Source organism: Cherax quadricarinatus, chromosome 17 (genome assembly GCF_038502225.1).
Source record: "Cherax quadricarinatus isolate ZL_2023a chromosome 17, ASM3850222v1, whole genome shotgun sequence".
NCBI classification, from domain to species: Eukaryota; Metazoa; Arthropoda; class Malacostraca; order Decapoda; family Parastacidae; genus Cherax; species Cherax quadricarinatus.
In genome coordinates this window covers 13003079-13026026 of record NC_091308.1, presented here as the reverse complement: position 1 = coordinate 13026026, position 22948 = coordinate 13003079, and positions in this window count along the sequence as shown.

The following is a 22948-nucleotide window of genomic DNA, read 5'->3' as shown; positions in this document are numbered from 1 at the left end:
AAAATGAAGTCCTCTGAATAATTCTCGGCTGTACTATCAAGACTCTTAATATGAGGAAGGCGCTTGGCGTTCCTAGTATCAGTGATAGGATTATTGAAATTAACACTCTACTTGGCATCAGAATTTTAAGAAATGAACTAGACACTGTCGCTACAAGACACTGTCACTACAAATCTTACTAAATGTTTTAACTAAATACACAGATCTAAATGGATTGTGAAAATGTGCAATTTTTCAGAACAACTACTGCGAAAAGAATAGTGAACTTCCACGTTCATTCGTTATTTCTCATTATTCTTTTCGCAGTGGTTGCTCTGCATATTGTGATATCATCTGCTTACTGTGATCTTATTGTAACGTATGCAATTACATTAACCACGGTACGGGCGGGGATTGAACCACCCGTGCCGTGGTTTGTTTGCAATCGTGTCATTACGATTTCGTGAGTCAATTATATTAAATTTTATAACCTTCATGAACTGTAGCATTTCACCCATCCATGGAACTTAGTGTTCATTTAATATCACATACCTGTAAGCCAAGAAGCTCATCACAGTAACTCTTTCCTTAAATCGCTGGCAAGAACAGCTGCTCAAGAAGAAATTTTTCACTTTCTTACAAATTATATACACTGATCAGGATCTAAGCAATTTACTGGCAGGACTGCATCTGCTCTTGTTGCTACCTTCCTCGATAAGAATAATAGGAACTATGTTGAGTTAGGTATAAGAATTAAGAACTGGGCGTCTACACTGCGACCTGAATTATTTGCCATCCTAATGGCATTGAAGTTAATTTATGACAGTGAGTTTGACTCTGTAATTATTACTGATTCTGTGTCATCATTAAAGGCTCTTGACACACATACTGGCTCTAACAACATGCTCATTAGAAAAGTAAGATATAGATTCTAAAAAAATCCGGTAAAAAAAGAATTACTGTACAATTGTTATGGATTTCATCACACATTCCATTACTCTTTCATAATAATATTGGAAAGCTAGCCAAAAAAGTACCCTGAAGGAAAATATAGTACACAATTTTGGTGTGTCTGTGTCTACCATAAGGAATAATATTAAGAAAGAAGAAATAATGAACTGAAAAATTTAGGAATGCAGGTATAAGCCTGAGTAGATCTATTACTCTGATAACACAAAAGTAAATACCACTTATTCATGGTTACAAAAAGACTGACTGATGTTGTAGTAACCAGACTTAGGCTTGGTTGCAAGTACTTCTGGCAGTTTGGCAGACACACAGATGATGATCAAAACCAAATGCAAGGAATGTGGCCAGCCCTATGGTTATTATCTTGAACACTATGTGGTTAATTGACCACTTATTGAGGAATACAGAGACAGTATAATAACCCATGTGATGTCAGGATATCTTATTACTGAAAATAAGATACTAAACATATTAAGCAAATTGCCTAAATTTGCTTGCAAAAGATAAGTCAACTGTAGATATGAATCTAAATTTTGTTAATGTATTTGGGCTTAGTTCCTAGGCCTTTTCAGCATCCATATTCTCTTGCGATACCGTCCACAGGATGGTTATGGGGGTGCACAATAAGGTAGCCGCTTCAGCGAAAAAATCTAAAATTTTCATATAGTTTCATGTAATAGCAGTAACATGTCTGATGAGAATAAGTTCAGCCAGTGTTTTTGAAATTAGGAATGAACATGATTTCAGTATGTCGGTGTTAGTTGTGGCAATCATAGATGATTTCAAACACAACCCACTTCACCTGTCGCTGCTTTTTTGACTAGTTTGGCATCAGAGAAGCTCATGAGATTGTTTTCTGTGTTGTGGAGAATAGTGCATGAGTTGTTCATGTCGTCTCTCTGGCAGGCATTTCCGTGTTCGTTGATCCTCGTGTTCAGGTCCACGTAGGCTTCACCCTCATAAAACTTACCACATTCTCCGCATGGTATCATGTAGACGCTGTTACTGGTGTCCTTGATTACTTTTTTTTCACTAAGTCTTTCGTGGAGTTGAAGAATATGTTGGCAACCCTGATGTTGGTTTTGGCTAGGGATTGTGTATTAGAGAAGTGATTCGGAGAGGTCATTGCTTATGTTGTTGACAGGTCGAACTACTATGTATCCGGCAATGTGTAATATTTTGACAGCTATTTTCCTGCAATTGGTGAAGAATTGCGAAGTTAGAGCTCAAATTCCTAGTTGCCTCGGTCACCGAGACAACTAGGAATTTAAGCACGAAAATTAATGAACACGAAAATGCCTGCCAGAGAGGATATGAACAAAACTTGCATTATTCACTGCAACACGGAAACCATCTGATAACCTCTGCTGATACCAAACTATTTATCAAAGAATCAGACTTGACAAGTAGGCTGTGCTTGGAATCTGTACTGATTGCCATGACTAAGTCTCTCACAGTAGTCCGGTACATCTTAGTTTCAGAAACATTGTGTAAACTTGTGGAAAATGACACAAACGCAGTATAATGCAATTCTTTATTGGCAATATTTCGCCCACAAAGTGGGTTTTATCAAGTCACAAACAGATTTGTATCTTTATCCATCGTGTCGGTATTTTATACCATTTCTGTTCAATGTGTAAATTTGTTCTCACCAGACATGATACTGCTTCCATAAAACGATGAGGAAGCAGTACATTCGGTCAACTGGCCCACATAGTTATTAAAATTTCAATGATTCCACTTCACCGAGTCTCATTACAATAGGCGACATCACATGTCACCTCATGCTTTCCATTATTTATGCTATGTTTACTTTTCCCTGGTGGACCAAACGTTCATCTGTCTAAGGATCATGTCGATGGACTCTCGGCCTGCTGTTTGTTAGTTCGTGTGCGTATTTTGGTGGGTGTAAGTAGATGAGTTCGATAATCGTTTGGGCTCAGTGATAGGGAGAAAGATTGGGTAACGAGTGGGTGAGTTGTGGGATGCTGGGTTGGGTAATGGATGCGTGTGGGTGGTATTTAATTAACAAAATAAGGTGCATTCAATACGGACAGCTGCGCTTTTCTGTTTGAGAGTTATATAATACCTACATTCTTATTCACATTACATTTATGAAGGAAGCGTTAAAACCCACAAGGGTTATGTAACGCCTAGGGAATGGGAGGCAATCCGAGGAAGGCAGATTCAGTTTGTTATAGGATCAAGAGCCCTTTACCAGCATCAAGGAACCATCCTTGGAGAATATAGTAGGAACAAAAGCTAGGTATATTTCCCTTTCATATTCCATCACGCATTGTGGTTTTCACATATAAAGTAATGAAATCTGTAAGCCTGAGCTGCAAGACTTCAGTGGAGTAATGAATAGTAGAAGAGTTTGGTGGGGAATGTCTGCGTTTCTTCTTTCATGATCAGCCTTGTCTGATGTTCCCAGACTTATTTTAATTTACTATTTCCCGAGCCAAATATTCATAGAAAGAAATCAGGTTACCCAAGGCTTGATTATGTGTTCAGAAACTGATAAATTATTATAGAGCATAATGTAATTAGCATTTTTTTATTATTTTTATGGCATTTAATTCCTAGGGGGCTGTCGTGAAGTTAGCTGTCTATCGTATGCCCAGCTGTCTGAGAATTTTGAATAGCATGTAGGATCCACGTGTTTTTCCCAGGTTGTCCTCTTAAGCAAACGCTAGTGGAAAGTCTTGGTCATATGACCAAAACCTCCAGTTGTAGGTCATCATATGACTAAGACCCGCGTCAGAAAACATGTTTCCTGATGTCGTTTTTAATATGGGTCAAGACCATCGGTAAAGCTACTCTGACACTAAAATGAGAACGTAAAGTTCTGACGCATTCGTTCAGTGGGTCCTAGTTTGCTGTTCGTCCTTGAAAAAAAAAGCTCCTGTACGTGCCTTGTTATATCTACAGTGGAACCTGTGGTCACGAACGCTTCCGAACACCAACAAGTTGGTTAGCGACCAAAAAATTCGCCAAATTTTTGCAACTGGTCACGAACACATAATGGGGAGTCGAACCAACTCAGCCTCGCCAATTTTCACAATCCCCGCCATTTTTTGCGCACGCGCCAATTTTCCCCACTTCCTGTTGTTTGTGTACACCTCGCCTTGTAGTGTCTCCGTCAGACGTACGTTCATTCGCTGTGAACTCCTTGTGTTGTATTTCGTGTGTTTTTTAATTCATTTTGCAATTAACCATGGCTTCTAAGCAAGCGAAGAGTGGTAATGTGGGTAAAAAGAAGGGTTTGAAGAAAATTAAAATAGAAGTGAAGAAGGAAATTATTGAAAAGTATGAGCGTGGTGTCTAGCCGAAGTCGACGATGTCGACTATTTTGAAGCAAAGAGCGGCTATTAAAGCAGCTAATGCTGCTAAGGGAGTTACATTGTTAACCAAACAGTGGCCTCAAGTGCTGGAAGATGTGGAGAAATTGCTGCAAGTGTGGTTGAACGAGAAGCAACTTGCAAGTGATAGCGTAAGCGAGGCGATCATATGCGAGTAAGCCAAGAAAATACACAGTGATTTGCGGCAGAATTACCCTTCTACGAGTGCAGAAAGTGATAAATTTAAAGCCAGTGGAGGATGGTTTGAAAAGTTTGGTAAGAGAAGTTGCATGCATGGAGAGGCTGCTAGTGGTGACGCTGTTGCTGCGGAAGCGTTCGCGAAAGATTTCGCTGAATTCGTGAAGGCCGAAGGAGACGTCCCACAAGTGTTCCTGGTCTAGAAGGGACTCGTGCAAAGTTAGTTTTCTCTGTTGTTCAAGGTTTTCTCAGTGTTATTCAAAGTTTTTACATTTAGTTTACTGTTACACTGCATTTTATGGTATAAGTTACTTTTTTGTGCTTAAAAGTCTGGAACGGATTCATCGTATTTACATACAATCCAATGGAAAAATTACGTTAGGTTCACTACCAAATCGGGTCGCGACAAGAGTTCTGGAACGAATTATGGTCGTGACTAGAGGTTCCACTGTACTGGCTAAAACTGGCCAACCCCAAACTAATTTAATCCAACAACCTAACTAATGCATGTTATGAAATTTCCATAAATTGGTCTGTGGAAGAGAGTGTGGAAAAAAAGACACTATGTACAGTTCAGCACATTTATTAAAGGAAACGTTTCGCCACGAGTCGCTTCTTCTATGTAACAGAGGTTGATTATCCCAGTATTTGTCTTCCCACATTTTTTCGTTCTTTGAATGCACAAAGACTTAGTTTTTTTTTATTCCTAGCTATAATGTCTATGGCTTTTATGAGTGCAACAAAATGTTTTGATCGTAACTTTTTTATAAAAAAAAAATATTTTGTTGCTGTCACTGAACACGTCAGCGAAGTTTTTATCAGTACCGTCTGTGACGGTGATTGTTGATGAGCGTCAGCTCTGTTATCAAGGCTAACAACCTGAATATTCAATTATTTTTTTCGTTTGTTGTTGTTGCCTCTCTTACTTGCCATGTCTCACCTGCTTCCTGATTTAAATCTACTCAATTATTTTAGTCATTCTCTTTACTTCCGCGGTTCTAAAATGAAATCTCTGCCCCTGACTGGTGAGTGTCAGTTTGAGCTGTTGTCAAGTGCACTTTTTTCGTGTTTTGCTCAGTCTCTCTCTATTTCATCTACATTTGTCGATGGAAAAGAAAATTCCACTTACATGCAGTGGATATCTTTATTACCGACAACTTTTCGTCCACGTAGGAACTTTATCAAGTCAGTGATGATGATTCTCGCTGTTAGTCTGTTATGTGTACCACTTATCTGCCTATTACCCAATAATTTTCCTCATTCATTTCGTTATGCCCATGTGAGGATCGCTATATCTTCCTCTGACCCAGCAAGCTCCTCTCTCCAGATCTCGTTCCAAGGCCTTTCAAAGTAACTCCAGCTATGCTGGAATGAAGCCTTTGATGCTGCCGTAGCCATTGATCTCATAATGGAATACTTGACGATGTCCTCATCTCTCTACTGAAGTCTTCCAACTAAGGCAGACAGGTTTCATTACCTCTTGTAAACCTCCTCCTTTGTGATGAAATATGCTAAGGGAACAACTAGCTTTAGTTTCCACAGTGTAATTCTCATTAAAAACTGTGCAGTCGCACACTGCGAGTGTACTCAATTGTATGTAAATATGACCCTTTTAATCGCCAACCTTTGTTCTAGTATTTTTTTATATCAAATTCCCTGTTGTGTCTTTTTTTTTAATTCTCAGCAGCACACGCACATATAAAAAACTCTATGTACAAATACACCTCCGCATACATAAGCAAAACATACACACATTTACACTATTCCTTTTGTGTGCATTCAAATAGAGGAGACTAGGCTTATGGAATACTGGTATACCTTTCTCGAACTACGCAGAGACCGAAATACAGCTAAAGTAATTGTTATATATTCATAGGGAAGGGCTAACGTAAGCTTAAAAAGTAAACAAATGAAGGATGGAACAAATCCAGCAACTACTTATATCTTACATTGTTTGTATAGTTACCAGTGGAACGTAAACCGGTTACTTATTCTCTTAACATTATTTGTCTCACGCTCGCTGTTCACCATGAAGAAAGGGATGAGGGTAATGTACCAAAAAAAATTAAAAAACAACGTAAAAAATTCAAAACTCTCGGAAGTGTTGTGAGGTACAATCCTAATTATGATGCAAGTGTTACAGTTGTTAGATGATGTATTTAGCTTACATAAGATCGCTGGAAGCTTACTAGTAGCCAGTTTTAGTTCGATAAAATAAACAAACGGAACTTGAAATTTCACTCCAAGAATTATTCTTAGCCATACTATAACCACCAAAATACTTAATCCAAAACAATGTTATCTCCAGAAGATATATAAATTGTGGAAGGTGAATCAAGGTAGATTTAAATAACAGCTACATAAAAATTTCTTGGAGTGCACGATGAAAGAAAAGCGTTTTCCATCACCCTGGCAGTTTTTGACATCATGTTTGACTGCCTACCTGTTCGACACATTACTAATCTCGGTGTTCCGGAACACATACACGATCAGCAGATTGAGAATAATATGCCACAGATCATCTACACTGACGGTTTTCTGACTACTACAATAAGAGGTCGGTAAGTGCTGTTACCCTAAACCAACCTGATGGTACTATAGTACAATAATGTAGAACTATCATTGGCTGCGCTTCCCCCCCCCCCCCCAGCAAAAATGTAGTATCTGTCATACTTATAGATCACAAGCACTGTGTGGGCGAAACGTAGTCAATAAAGGATCACATTATACTGCATTTGTGTTTATATTGCCAGCTTGTAGAAACTGGAACTGGGGACAGTTTAATTGTTACTGACTCTCTATCCTCATTACTTGCTATAATAGCCTGAGATGTGAGTACAACATAATTAAATGATTATGTAAGTGGCCAGACTCAGATATAGGTACATTATCAAAAAGCGGATTAGAGTTTAGCTTTTGTGAATTCCTACTCACACTGGCCGGCTGATGCATAATAAAAGCGTTGACTTAATTAACATTAAGTAAACATAATGTGGAATATAATTTTGCTTTTTGTAAACAAATGTTTTAAAAACATTGCCAAAATAAATAGCGAACGAGTTTGAAGGCACCAGATCAGAACAGACTGGAACTGGCAGATCCATTGCCAATCAAAACGAAACGTATAACGTAAATCATGTCTATATAAAAAGTAACAAGGTTTGCAGAGATAAGACGTTGTCATTACTAAACTTAGGCTAAGCAATAAATGTCTATGACGTACAGTTTGAGTGGAGATGCCAGAAGCATGGAGTGCGTATAGAGACAGGACTATGCTCTGGAACATTATATCCTAGAGTGTCCAAGCAAACCTTGCATAAGACTATGGCAAATCACTTCATTGTTGATAAGATAACCGAAATATTGAGACTTACCTCCGGTTAGATTACTGAAATGGTATTTGATGACACTGTAACTCGAAATGGCCAACATAATAAGATATATTAATTTTCTTGAGATGTATCTCCACATTGCGATCTGTAAATAAGCTATATGAAGGAATTCCGGTTAATGAAATGACTAATATATGTAAATAAGCCCAAATGGGGGTATGATAGCCTATTGTTACTTCAGTAATCTCTTCGTGTTTTTAGCGCTCACATGAAGAGCAAGGGGTACACAAAACACTATCACGCCGGTGAGGAGCTCTTGATCCAAGTAGTGAAAGCGACCCTACACTTCCTTAGATCAAACACAATTATTTCTCATTCCCTATGTGATTCATATCCTAGTCAGCTACGCGTTCGCCAATAAATATAATAATCAGGATTTGGCACACAAGTGATTTTGTACCAAAACAAAGAGAGGGATGTTGTGTAAGTACTTATGCTAGTGTGACGAGTGCACTTGAAATTACTTGTGAAACCTGTGAACTGCGTCATTACTGCTGAATAGAGCGATTAATGAACTGCAAAATGACCTTGTAAGTCAGTAAGCAGTACGGTAACTATCTCCTTCACATAGGAAAAATGTCCGATACACAAATAACCCGCACATTGAAGAGAGGAGCTTACGACGACGTTTCGATCCGACTTGGACCATTTACAAAGTCACACTAACAAAAAGGAGAGAAGGATGGAGTATATATAAGCCAGCAAACATTAACGGGAGCAAGAGAGGTAGTGGTGGAGGTAGTAGTAGTGGTAGTGAAGTCAAATACTAAGAAAAATAATAATAAAGGACAAATACCCAAGGCTACGTGTTCTTACACGTACAGTGAGGTGCACACGGTACCTACACGGACATAGGCACACATTGATCTTACGTGTTCATAGTCACAGTGTATTTACTTATACTAAGACACATACACACTACACTTTCTCGAACACATAGATGTAGATTGTTTTTACACAGACGTAGATTGTTCTTACACATACACATAAACACAAACATTGTACTTTAACATACACAGAGACGTAAATGGGAGTTTCTGTTAAAAGCGTCATAAATCATCGCTCCCGTTGCGCGGTCTTTCATCAGGTCACCTGAATATGAAATGAAAAAAATGCAGGAAACATAACTATTAATAATTTAATCTAAGAAATACACACAAGAAAGTTAAGATTATACTGAATGTAAGTAAAAAAAAAAAAACGTGCAAGATCTGAATGATATTTTAACGTTCACGAGTCAGAAAGGAAAAAAAAACAAGTCAGCACTCCTGTCAGAGTAAGAAGCTTTCAACAGGCTTCCTTCTCACACATGCATAGCATGATGGCATTACTTTCCTGTCTACTTGTCTATCTAGACGTCAGGAGAAACTCACTGGACTCAAACGTGAACAGATAGATGCACACGAACTTTCTCTCTCTCTCTCACACACACATACTGGACGTACACAAGTCGGGCTAGTTAATTTAACACCTAGTGTGAGGAAGCACACACCTGCTGTTTTACAACTCTGCATATTAACTTTAAGAGGAAATTAGAGTTCGTAGACAGGGTAAGAGAGATGAGGATTAGAAATGACGGGAGGAGCTTTTTTAGAGAAGATGATGATGATGATGAAGGACGATGAAGACGAAGAAAAGGAAGAGAAAGAGGAAAAGGAGGAAGAGGTGGAAGACAAAGAGAGAAAAAAGTTGAAAAAATAAAATGAAGACGAGCAGGATGAAGAGGAGAAGGAGCTGCAGGAGGTAGGAGGAGAAGGAAAAGGAAGGAGGAGGAGGAAGATGAGAAAAAGGAGGAAGAGAAGGAGGGAGGGGGTTGAAGGAGGGGAGGAGGAGGAGGAGGAGGGAGGAAGAAGAGAGCAGGAGGAGGAGGAACAGGAGGGGGAGAACGATAAGGAGAAACTGGGAATAAGACGAAGGAAGTACGATGAGGCACTGGCGAAGAGGAGGCAACGATATACATGTTCTGTAACACTGTATAATGGTGAGCTTTTGCAACACAGATTAGATATCAGCAGAAACGTTGTTGCTTTCCGTTCCAAGTCCCTCTCACTGATGCAGGTATATTTCTGAGGTGCAGTGCGCAGGCCAGTTATATATTTCACTTCATTGTATTGGTTACTACAGTTAGATATTTATTTTACTCCATCAGATTTTACCTTCATCGAGAAATTTTAATATTCCTACTGCATATTTTGAAAAAATATTTTCAAATAAAAATGTATTTCAAAACATGCTTTTTTTGTGTGTATTTTTTCAGTTATTTTGTTGTTCATAAAAGAACACTGTCATACACGACATTTATATCAGGGGTAGAGGGGTTGATGCTGTTTACCTTTCTGTATATCAGTTTTTGGGCTTAACTCTATAGTGTAATTCATCGCAATCATTCAGTACAGTAACTGTTTCATTAGTTACACTATGAATATTTTGCAACTCTTTTTTTTCACACAAGGAGAAAGGAAATAAAAAATTTGCATGTTATAGGTTTCATTATATTAGAAAGTTAAAATAAATTTGTTTACTTTATCTGAAAGGAATCTTTGCTATTATGAAATTGTTAACTAATTCATGATGCATATCGTAAATGTTTGTGTATTGTATGATAGGCTTGCAGCAGTCAGCTGGCTTCAAAGTTTTGTTAGGAAATTTTAACGATAATTCAATGTCTTTCCTACCACTGTTAGATTTAGTAGCCCTGTAAGTAGTTGATTCGTATCGTCTAGTTCTCATTTCTTTACAGCTGTGGAAATTAGGTTTCGGATTTAGAATACGATATATTTACCGATCTGTACGTTATGGTAAGAAAAACATGAGGGTACGAAAGTAAAAGACTGGGCAGGCGATGCAAAATGCCGCCAATAAAAAGTAGGGGCGCCATTGGTACACTAAGAGAAAACACCATAAGTGTCCGGGGCCCAAAACTGTTCAACAGCCTCCCATCAAGCATTAGGGGAATTGCCAATAAACCCCTGGCTGCCTTCAAGAGAGAGCTGGACAGATACCTAAAGTCAGTGCCGGATCAGCCGGGCTGTGGCTCGTACGTCGGACTGCGTGCGGCCAGCAGTAACAGCCTAGTTGATCAGGCCCTGATCCATCGGGAGGCCTAGTCGTGGACCGGGCCGCGGGGGCGTTGATCCCCGGAATAACCTCCAGGTAACCTCCAGGTACGCTACGAAATTTCGGGACGGTAATTCAGACAGTTACTGAAACTGGAATAAATACCGCACCGTACCGCACCGTCACCTTGCCCCAGACTGGCAACAGACCAGGCCTCATCAACCAGCTGATGAATTCATGAGAAAGACAGTTGGTTGCTTCCATGGTTATAACCAAACCTCATTTTCCGCTATCCCCAGACGTAGCATCAGTTTTTTTTATTCTTTTTATTAGCATTGTTTATTTAGAGTTGGTTACATTACTTTATCAAATGTATATTTATCCAAAAATAAACACCTTGTCTGACAATGGCATGTCCGGGGAATTCCATTCAACATTCATTTGCTCACGTATATTATGCGTAGAGTGATGAGGAAACCCATTTGATCAAGTGAGCAACTAGGAGGCCAGGTCTAGGAGCGGGCCGCGGGGGCGGTGACCCCTGGAAGTGATTGCAGGTAACTTTGTAAAACGTAATTTTTGTCACTTTACACGTCGTCAGTTTTTAAAGGTCTCATATTTTTCTCCAAATCGTATTTTCAGTATTTTAAGTTAGATTAAATTAATTTAGGTTAAATTAGTCTAGGATAAATTAGGTTGGGTTAGGTTGTATATTTTACCACAAGTGAGGAAAACGGGCCGTGATGCGTCCAGCAAAGAGAACACCCAAGAAAAAATAGTAAACGATCAAATGTGAACGTTTATTACTCTTGGTGCGAGAATGTGTTGGATCATGGGAAGGGACTCCGGTCTCTCGAAATTAGGTATGGTGACCCAGTGGTTGACGAGGTGGGTGAGGAAATGGTAATTGTTCACCTCTCATCCCTGCCCACCCTGACTCCTCTAACCCTCATCAACCCACCCTTCCCCTATCCATTCTTTCTGCCCAATACCCGACCATGCTCTCCCTCCCCCTCTCTCTCCCTCTCTCTCTCTCTCTCTCTCTCTCTCTCTCTCTCTCTCTCTCTCTCTCTCTCTCTCTCTCTCTCTCTCTCTCTCTCTCTCTCTCTCTCTCTCTCTCTTTTTACACAGGGTTTGACAAGGTTAGGTTAAGGATCCCTAGCTTTATTGACAAGCTATTTACAGGTAAAGGATTCCTAACGTTATTGGCAAGCTAAGAGCTGTTACCTACATCAGCTCATTTGAAAGCATTTTTATTGTTATGAGACATACAAGTAGGGAACAGGATGAAGTTGAACCCATCTGTTACATGGAGGTTATACCTGGAGGTAACAGATGGGTTCAACTTCATCCTGTTCCCTATTCTGTGGGCCAGCATTTTCATTTGATCAGCTGACTTTATCTCGTTGACATCATTATGCTGTACGAATGTGTTCCATACTCGAGTCATCCTGGGTATATATGATCTATAGCTTTTAGCTGGTGATTGATGTAGCTTAGAGCAGCTGGCGTTTCTTCTCTTGGATAAGTGAATGTCAGTGTACAGTCGTCTGCATATGCATGAGATTCTGGGATCAGATGAAGAAGATCGTTGAAGTAGACATTCCATAACAATGGTCTCAGCACGCTTCCTTGTGGAACACTTGCCCCAATAGGATGTCTTGCTGATTCCGTTCCATTGAGAACTACCCTTAGAGATCTACCATGAAGGTAATCACTGAGGAGACATAGCGTAGAGCCTGCAATTCTCTCTCTCTCTCTCTCTCTCTCTCTCTCTCTCTCTCTCTCTCACACACACACACAAGGTTTTACAAGGTCAGGTTAAGGGTACCTAACTTTATTTACAAGCTAAGAGCTGTTACCTACATCAGCCCATCTGAAAGTTTTTTATTGTTAAGAGGTATACAGATAGGGAACAGGATGAAGTTGGAGCCATCTGTGGGCCAGGGATTTCATTTGGTCACCAGACATTATTTTTCTCTCTCATAGGCACTTCCTCCGGCCTTTTTCCATACTTACCCTATCTCCCTCTCAGAGGCCAGTTCTTCCTGCCTCCTTCCTACTTACACTTTCACCATTACCCTCAGCCCCTCCCTCATTCATTCGTGCCTTCTACCTTCCCTCTTCATGAGTACCCACTCACCCTCCTACCAACCCTCCCATTCCTCCATCCAGCTCCCACTACCTAGCTCTCATTTACCCATTCACACTTCCTCTCACCTACCAACTCTCTCTTCTTCCTGTCCGCCATTCCTCCTTCCTGCCTACCCTCCCTCCAATCCTACCTCCAATCCTCAAGCTCATCCTTCCTCCCACTCATTGCCCATCCTCCCTCTATCTTTGCCCCTTTCTTCCCTTCCTCCCACCCTCCCTCCATCATCCCTACCCTCCGTCCCGCCTACCCTCCCACTCCATCCACTCGGTCTCACCATCACCAATAGAGCGAGACTCAAAGCCACAAACTTTGTTTCCAATCAATCCATCAGCTGGCTGATCCTGCCTACACGCACAGCACAGTTTGTGACGCCTCTTGCTTGTTCTTACTTCTTCCTCTTTCTAATAATCTTCCTGCTTCTTATCTTCTTTTTCTTCAATTTCTTCAGCTTCCTAAGCCTCATTTCCTTAATTTCTTCTTTATGTATTATGTATTTCATAGTTATTCTTTGTTTTTAGATTTTGCTCTTTTGCAAGCACAAAAGATAAAGCATTTAGGAACCACTCAGACCACCAGACCCTCACATGCCTCTGGCTGGTTCTTACCACTACATATCTTTCTGTATTGGGTGTGTTATAGCTACAGTGGCAAGAGTGCTCTTTTCACTCTCTCCAACTCTCTTACTTATTATTAGGTTAAACTTAACCTTGATCTCTGTACATAATTGTACGTGGATTGTACATGCGTTCTGATGTAGGGAATTTAGCTAAAACAGCTATACTAGTGTGTATACTTTATTTCACATGACCAGGTACTGCAAGTCATTTGAAAAGCATGATGGTTGGATATCTGGGAACCTGTCCTTATTGCATTTGTTGCTGGTCAAAATGTCTTATTATTTCCTGTCTGGTAATGCTACCAGTGCAAGTCAGGCGCTTGAAAAACCTTATTTACTTTGCAGTTTCTGTCTAATTAATTGCTTCAGTAATAATGGCTTATATGAGTCGATGAAGTAGGCAGTGACTTCGGTGTTTCTTTCTCTCATCTCTCTCTCTCTCTCTCTCTCTCTCTCTCTCTCTCTCTCTCTCTCTCTCTCTCTCTCTCTCTCTCTCTGGGCATGACATCCCTGGAGGAACAAATATACTGAACACCAGTGGCACCAGATATATCCAATATATCTGTGGTTGGGGTGATAATAAGAGCGAATCTTAGAGTTTATTGGTTATATGCTACAGTGCAGTGCGGTTGCTAGTCACTCCAAGTGAAGAGAGCTGGGAGAGAGCGTGTTGCTGGTAGCGTGTTTGAAGCGTGAATGAGGAGGAAACAGTGTCTCGCCCATCCAGGTCTAGGTTTGAACTCGTCCCACCAAACGGCAGCATGAAACCTAAGCTGCGTGGCGTAAAATACGAACCTGACAGGTGCTCCAAAACGGGCATAACACAGGTTTGAAACAGGTATAAAGGTAAACAGTAAGCTTACTTGCCTAGTTTCCAAAGTTTCCGCCAGAGGGCAGGCCTCTAGGTAGGCATACCCAGACCTGCCTCGCTCTCACTTGGCACCAACCCAACTAGGGTCAACAAGTCACTGCTCTCTCCCTCGCAGCGGGGCCCAACAGGTTGGGCCCCCAGGGCACTTAAACACGCTGCCTCTGTACAAGATTCCAAATAAAGCAAGAAGCCTCCGAACCCTTATCATTGATCCTCGCATTGATAGCCTCATTTTAATATATATAACAGGTATTCCACAGGTAAACTACGGGCATACAACAGATATATCATGGGAATAAGTTTTGTATAAGACAGGTTTAACACGGATGTAAAGCAGATACAAAACAGTTATAACACAGATATAACACGATGTCACAGGTATAATACAGAAAAAACACACGTATAACAGATTTTAAAAGGTATAAAGCAGGTATACAGTAGGTTTAACACAGGTATGTTGATGATCACTTAACACCACTTCCACGCCCCCATGCGACACAATTCCAAGGAATTGGAACTATACTGCCTATTCTTGGATTGTACCAGATGAACCTTAACACCTCCCATTTCCCAGATGCTCAAAGGTTCTTAGAGGTTCAACACTTTCCCTGAATAATAATGACGATAATTATAATAATAACAATAATGACAGTAACATTTAAATTAATAATAATAATAATAACAGTAATGACAGCAATATTTATAATAATAATAATAATGACAGTAATATTTTTAATAGTAAGAATGACAATATTTATAATACAAGTACTACTACTACTACTACTACTAATAATAATAATAATAATAATAATAATAATAATAATAATCCAAAGAGTGAACGTTCACAAATATTAAAAACAGCTGATCGAAGAACTGGAAAATGCTTCACATTTATATTCTCTGAAAATTAAAATACTAATTTACATTTTATAATCCATAAACAATATGGTTCAACTTTAAACTTGTTAAACAGTATTATAAATATTCCAATTCATTAACTATTAATTAACTTATTCACGATAATTTAAAATTTTATGAACAGTTTTACACACACACATACATATGCACGCACACAGGCTCACACACACACAGGATGCAGAAACCATACATAGCTTTAAGACGAGGTATGACAAAGCTCAGGAAAGAGAGAGAGAGAGGACCTAGTAGCGATCAGTGAAGAGGCGGGGCCAGGAGCTAAGTCTCGACCCCTGCAACCACAGTTAGGTGAGTACACACACACACGTCTCCGGAAGCACACATCAACCAGATAACCGCTGCAACATATGGGCGCCTGGCAAACCTGAGATTAGCGTTCCGATACCTAAGTAAGGAATCTTTCAAGACACTGTACACCGAGTACGTTAGACCCATACTGGAGTATGCAGCACCAGTTTGGAACCTACACCGGGTCAAGCACGTTAAGAAATTAGAGAAAGTGCAAAGGTTTGTGACAAGGTTAATTCCAGAGCTAAGGGGAATGTCCTACGAAGAAAGGTTAAGGGAAATCGGCCTGACGACACTGGAGGATAGGAGGATTAGGGGAGACATGATAACGACATACAAAATACTGCGTGGAATAGACAAGGGAGGGGGTAAACGAGGTTTTGTGTGCGAGGGGCTTGGACTTCCAGCAAGCATGCGTGAGCGTGTTAGGAGCGAATGGAGACAAATGGTTATTAGGACTTGACATACTGTTGGAGTGTGAGCAGGGTAATATTTATGAAGGGATTCAGGGAAACTGGCCGGACTTGATTCCTGGAGATGGTTCCGAAGTTCAGTGTCTGCACTCTGAATGAGGGGTGTTAGTGTTGCAGTTTTATAACTGCAGTGTAAGCGTGCCTCTGGCAAGACAGTGATGGAGTGAATGATATGTTTTTCTTTTTCGGGCCACCGTACCTTGGTGGGAAACGGCCGATGTGTTAAAAAAATCTGCCGCCGAATGTTCTTTCGTTTTGACTGAAAGAGCACTATCCTAACACCAGCGCCATGTTCTGGGAGTTTTCCATTTTTCATATGTAAATACTTAAGCTCATATATCCGCACGATAGACTCGTAATCGCTTGATCTATTGTATATCCTAGGAGCTCCAAAATTTTTTTTGATAAACAAGTAAATGATGATGCCTAGTCTCGTGCAACTCTCTGTGATGTTAGGTCAGTGGACACAGATGCAACTAATTTAACATTTTATTGTGACAACGTTTCGCTCTCCAGGGGCTTTGTCAAGCGAAGCGCTGGAGAGCGAAACGTTGCCGCAGTAAAACGTCGCATTAATTGCATCTGTGTCCATTTACTTTTCATCGGCAATTCAACCATTATTACTAACTCTGAGTGATGTAACAACTACGTTATGGGAATTTTTCCATTGTTACTGTAATCGCTTTCATCAAGTAACTGTCCTAAATGCCACAAATTTACAAAAAAAAATTATTTTTGTATCTTTTTCAGTTTATAGCAACTGTAACTATAAGCTAAGAATAACTTAATAAAAATTATAGAAAATACGACCACATCACAGAAGACGGGACTTTCTGTATTCAGGGACACTGTAGGTTTAACTCCCAGAACATGGTGGTGTTAGGATTGTGACAGAAACACAACAAAACTGCCTATTGGTTTTTCAGCCAAAGTGAAAGAACATTCGACTGCCCTTTGATGATTACGGACAGGTTATTAGGGTTATTTATTACCGTTGATTACCATGTTTTGCGACTCTAATGCACTAACCTGTCTATCTACCTGTATATCACAATATACATAACAACCACTGTGGAAAAATACTGAACCTTATTGAGGAACTGTAAAAATAAAAGATCAGCAGAAGGAATGTAAGGACGATATTACAACTCGCGGTCAACTTACAACACCAGACCCTTTATGATGATGTATATAGGTTGTCAAGGACCTGTCAGACAAAGCTTATATTCTACCCAAGCTTTAGGATTTTAACTTGTCCAATATATTTTAAATTCTTTCCAAATTCTGAATCAAATTTGTATAATCTTAAAGTAATATTCATATTAATTTCAAAACTAATTTTTATGAAACTTGATTCCATTATATTTCTCTCAACCATGGACCTGCATGATACAACTTTTTTGGCGTTTTGAAAATCAGTTGGATGGTTAAAATCTCTCACATGAATAAACAGAACATTAGGTTATTGTCCACTTCTAGTGATATATTCTGTATAGTCCTTGTGGCTTAGCGCTTCTTTTTGATTATAATAATAATAGTGATATATTTCTGTTGTTGTTATCATAGTTCAAGATTTTTCCTAGTTTGACCGTAATTAACTATCACATTTTATACTGGTTATCTTGTTAACAACATTTTGGGGAGAATTTTTTATCAAAAGTTTTTTTTTTTTTACTTTACCAAGATTTTCAAATATTATTTTGATATTAAAATTATTAGGTAGAGAAGGTATATCAAGCAAAATTTCATGCATGTCAAATAGCAACATCTGTCAGGTAACGATGTTACCTGACAAATGTTTGTTAGGTAACAATGTTTGTCAAGTAACAGTCTATTCATAATGTCAAACATCAAGGTCAGATAACAGTGTTTTTGTCAAGTAACACTGTCAAGTCAATGTTTGCCAAGGAGCAAAGTCAGGTAACATTGTTAAGTAACAATGTTCTTCAGGTAACTATATTTGTCAGATAACAATGTGAGATAATTTTATACAGGTGTTGTGGCATGCTAGGAGTATGTTACACTTTATTCGGCGTACATCACACACCTTTATAGCCATGCCTCCCTACCAGGGAACTAGGTGCTAAGGGTTTAACGTCGTTATACCGTACCTGTCGTTATCCCGTACCCGTCGTTATACCAGTACCTGGGTTCAACCAGCCAGTCACAAGGAGACCCATCAAAGCTGGGATGTTAGTGAAGCAGCTTTGGCAGACATGTCTTCACTGCTGGTCGCTACGGTTCTTACCGTGTCCTGTGCTTATTTTTTTGCCCCATTGTACATAGCTGTAAATACTGTACATAGGCTATATATACTGTAAATACCAACTTATTTTGCTGCCTTTTTTCCTCGTTCCTAATTGGTTATCGTACTATAGCCAGGTGTGCAGGCAAATAGTCTACACCTGTGTTTCTGTTAGATATATGTAATAGGTATTTCAGGTTTGCATGATAAGTGTTCCTTAGTGTGTGTTCAAGGAACACTATGTACAGGTGTAATAGTTAAGTAAAAGGACACAAGTGCAGCTAGTGTGACGTTTTATTGTGGCAATGTTTCGCTCTCCAGGAGTTTTGTCAAGCCGTTAATGGCTAACGGCTTGACAAAGCTCCTGGAGAGCGAAACATTGTCACAATAAAATATCACCTTTAAACACGTAAGTAGGCTTAAATTTTGTTGGTTTCTTTTTAAAAACTGGAAAATGCTTTTTCTTGCCAGCTTTAAATTTTTAGTGCTGATTTGGTTTCCTTAAGCTTACCATGTACAAATTTTATTAATGAAGCGTTATCGAGGAGCAAAAGCTTTGGACCTGGGAAAGCTTGTGACTCGGGGCAGAAACTCGGGTTCTTAGGAAGATACTAGAAACCAGGGGTATTAACCCCAAAATCTGGAGCATAATCTAGGAAAGAAACACTGGATCTGGGGAAGAAAATTAGAACCTGGGATGGAAACTAGAAGCTGAAGAAGAAACTCGGAAGTTGAAGAAGAAACTCGGAAACTGAGGAAGAAACTCGGAAGCTGAGGAAGAAACTCGGAAGTTGAGGAAGAAACTCAGAAGCTGAGGAAGAAACTCGGAACTTAGCTGAAAACTGGGACTCGAAAAAATCCCTCCCTCCCTCAAACAGCACTCCCTTCCCTGACAACACTCTCTCCCCTGACAAAACTCCTTTCCCTGACAACACACCCTCCCCTGACAACACTCCATTCCCTGACAGAACTCCCTCCACTGACAACACTCCCTCCCCTAACAACACTCCTTCCCCTGACAACACCCTCCTTGATAACGCCCCTGTGACAACACTCCCTCCCCTGACATCCCCTGACAACATCCCCTGACAACACTCCCTCCCCTGACTACAACCCCTGACAACACTCCCTTCCCTGACAACAAACCCGCCCCCCACAACAGTACCAGGCTAGTAATTAAGTTCACTAGTCTACTAAATTATAATAATTTTTTTAATATAGAGTTAAAGTAGCTATAAATTATAATTATGTCATTATTTGAGGAAATTAATTACTGCTATGTATTTATTTTTTCGTTTTGTACTTCACTAAATTTTAATTAGATCTTTTGTATTTGAATTAAATACTATTAATTATCCATAAGAAGGTAATTAATAGGCTTTAAGAGCCAGAATATTGATAGCTCTTGGGGGAATTGCTGGTAGTCAGGTTTGATCAGAGGATAGAATGGGCAGCTCCGATTCCGTGAATCAAGATCCCTTCGCCAGCATCAAGGTACTTTCTTTTCAGGGACTGAAATACACACACTGTGTCGTCGAGACTTCTGATCATGGCAACTCCCTTTACACTCCTTCATTTAAAAAAAGAGTTATCTAGTTTTAACATCCTTAATTCAGCAGATAATGTTGTGAATGATCAAAGGATCACTTAGTTAATATTAACAAAAATCCCGGGCGACAAAAATAATAGTGTTTTTGAAACTCAGTAACTGACGACTATATATATTCCTTGTGTAAAAATTCTGGCCTCAAAATTCAAGTAGACGAACTTCGGTCGCTACGTGATTCGAGAAAGTCATCTTTGGTATCTTCATTGAGAAAAAATTTCGCCACACAGTGATATCATCAGTCCAGTACAAAGAAAAACAGTGAAGATCTGAAGTATATAAACCCCTTTGTGGATATGCTATATTGTTATCAAGACTGATGAATTGATTACATCGGCTCCAGCCTGAGGGACTGATTACCTCAAACTCCTGCTCTTCACCATTCTTCTTTGTATTGGACTGATGAATTAATGCAGCGCAATAACAAGGTGAAGCCTGCGTTACTGACTGTACACCAGCACTAAAACTCAATCAGAAGAGGCATTTTCCAGTTTTCTCACAGGTTTCAAGCTTTTTTAACTAATTAATTATATTGTCAAATTTGCCCACACACACACAAAAAGTAGCTTAATGGATACCATCTTGCCAATAAGATGCATTAGCGAGTTGTTAATGAAACCATTCAGAAGAGGCAGACTCAAAATTATTTAACGTGATTTAAGGGGAGTAAAAATTTCGTAATAATAAAAGCCAAGCCAACCAGAAGAAACATTCTCCAGTTATCCAACAATTACCATATTTTGTTTTTATCTGTGTATGAATATTTACGAATTTAAACCTACAAATTTTAGACCTATAGAATATAATCCATTTCATGAGATGCATCAGCACTGGCGGTTTGAAGCCGATCAGAGTTGTCATTATTTACTGGATGGAAATAAAGCTCACAGTTATTTAATAAAATAAACAGACTGGGACCTATGCAGCTCAAGGCGAAGTTTTCCTGAAAGTACACCAGCACTTCAAGTTTGAAGCCAATCACATACAACATTCCCCAGTTACTGCCCGGATTCCAACGATTATAAGTTTAACTATTTTATTGTATGGACTAATATGCCTGCACATAACTAAATTTTATGGGTACTGTCCTGTCCGTAAGATGCATCAGTCGTTATATTCTGAAGCGAAGCCATTCACAAGTGGTAGCCTCAAATTTATTTATTGTAATTAAACGGGGGTAAAATACTCCCATGATTTTACACGTAAAATTGGTAAATGCGCTCCTATTCACTTGAATTTTACCTATTAGCCCTCTTTCTCAACACATTTACCGTTCTCCAATTTAGTTCTTCCTCTCACAACAACCCTTCTTCATCCCCACCCAAAACCACTCTTCCCACACCTACACCATCCCTCCTTCAGAAATGTTTTTCATCCCTTTAAAACATTCCCTCAACGTTCTTATCACTATCCAGGAGACTTCTCCAACAACTAGTCACCGTTCACAATACTTCACCCTTGCACACACCATCTATATCTTATCCACTAACACTCTCCCTCCCCAATACCACTCAACTCCTTCCCACTAACACCTCTTTCTGCCAGCCAACATCCTTCCCTTTCCCAATAACACCACTCCCTTCCGCACTAACACTCTACCAATAACACCCTCCTTCCTTACAAACTACTAGGACAATAATAAATGTATTACGGTCGATGCACGATCAGAGAAAGATATATGCTTATCTCGTAAGCGCAGCCTCCTCTACCTCAGTGCACGCGACAAGAATAGTTGAAGGTGGTTTTAAAATTATAACGCAAAGTATAACAATGAATATACGTGTGTGTGTGTGTGTGTGTGTGTGTGTGTGTGTGTGTGTGTGCATATTTTGCGTGTGTATCCATGTACATATGTACACTCTGACTTGTTCGGGTTATCCTAGGTTCTCTACATATATGCTATGTATGATAACCTATGTAACTGTATTTGTGTATACCTGAATAAACTTACTTATGTGTGCATATATGATATTCGATATTTCTTGTATTTCTGCGTGTGCAGATGTATATATATATATATATATATATATATATATATATATATATATATATATATATATATATATATATATATATATATATATATATATATATATACACCTACAACACCTTCCATCCACCTACAGCACCCTCTCCACCTAAACCCTCTCTCCACCTACACCCTCCCTCCACCTTCAACACCCTCCGTCCTCCTACAACATCTTCCCTCCATCTACAACACCTTCCCTTCAGTTACAACCCTCTCTCCACCTACACCCTCCCTCCACCTACAACACCCTTTCTTCACCTACAACACCCTCTCTTCACCTACACCCTCCGGCCAGCTACATCACTCCGCCTACCTCGAAGAGATAATACTCAGACACGTCCTTTATCTTGTTTCATCTCTCCCGAAAATTTCCATGCCATTTTTCCATTATGGTGTAATATATATATATATATATATATATATATATATATATATATATATATATATATATATATATATATATATATATATATATATATATATATATATATATATATATATATATATATATATATATATATATATATATATATATATATAATATATATATATATATATATATATATATATATATATATATATATATATATATATATATATATATATATATATATATATATATATATATATATATATATATATATATATATATATATATATATATATATATATATATATATATATATATATATATATATATATATATATATATATATATATATATATATATATATATATATATATATATATATATATATATATATATATATATATATATATATATATATATATA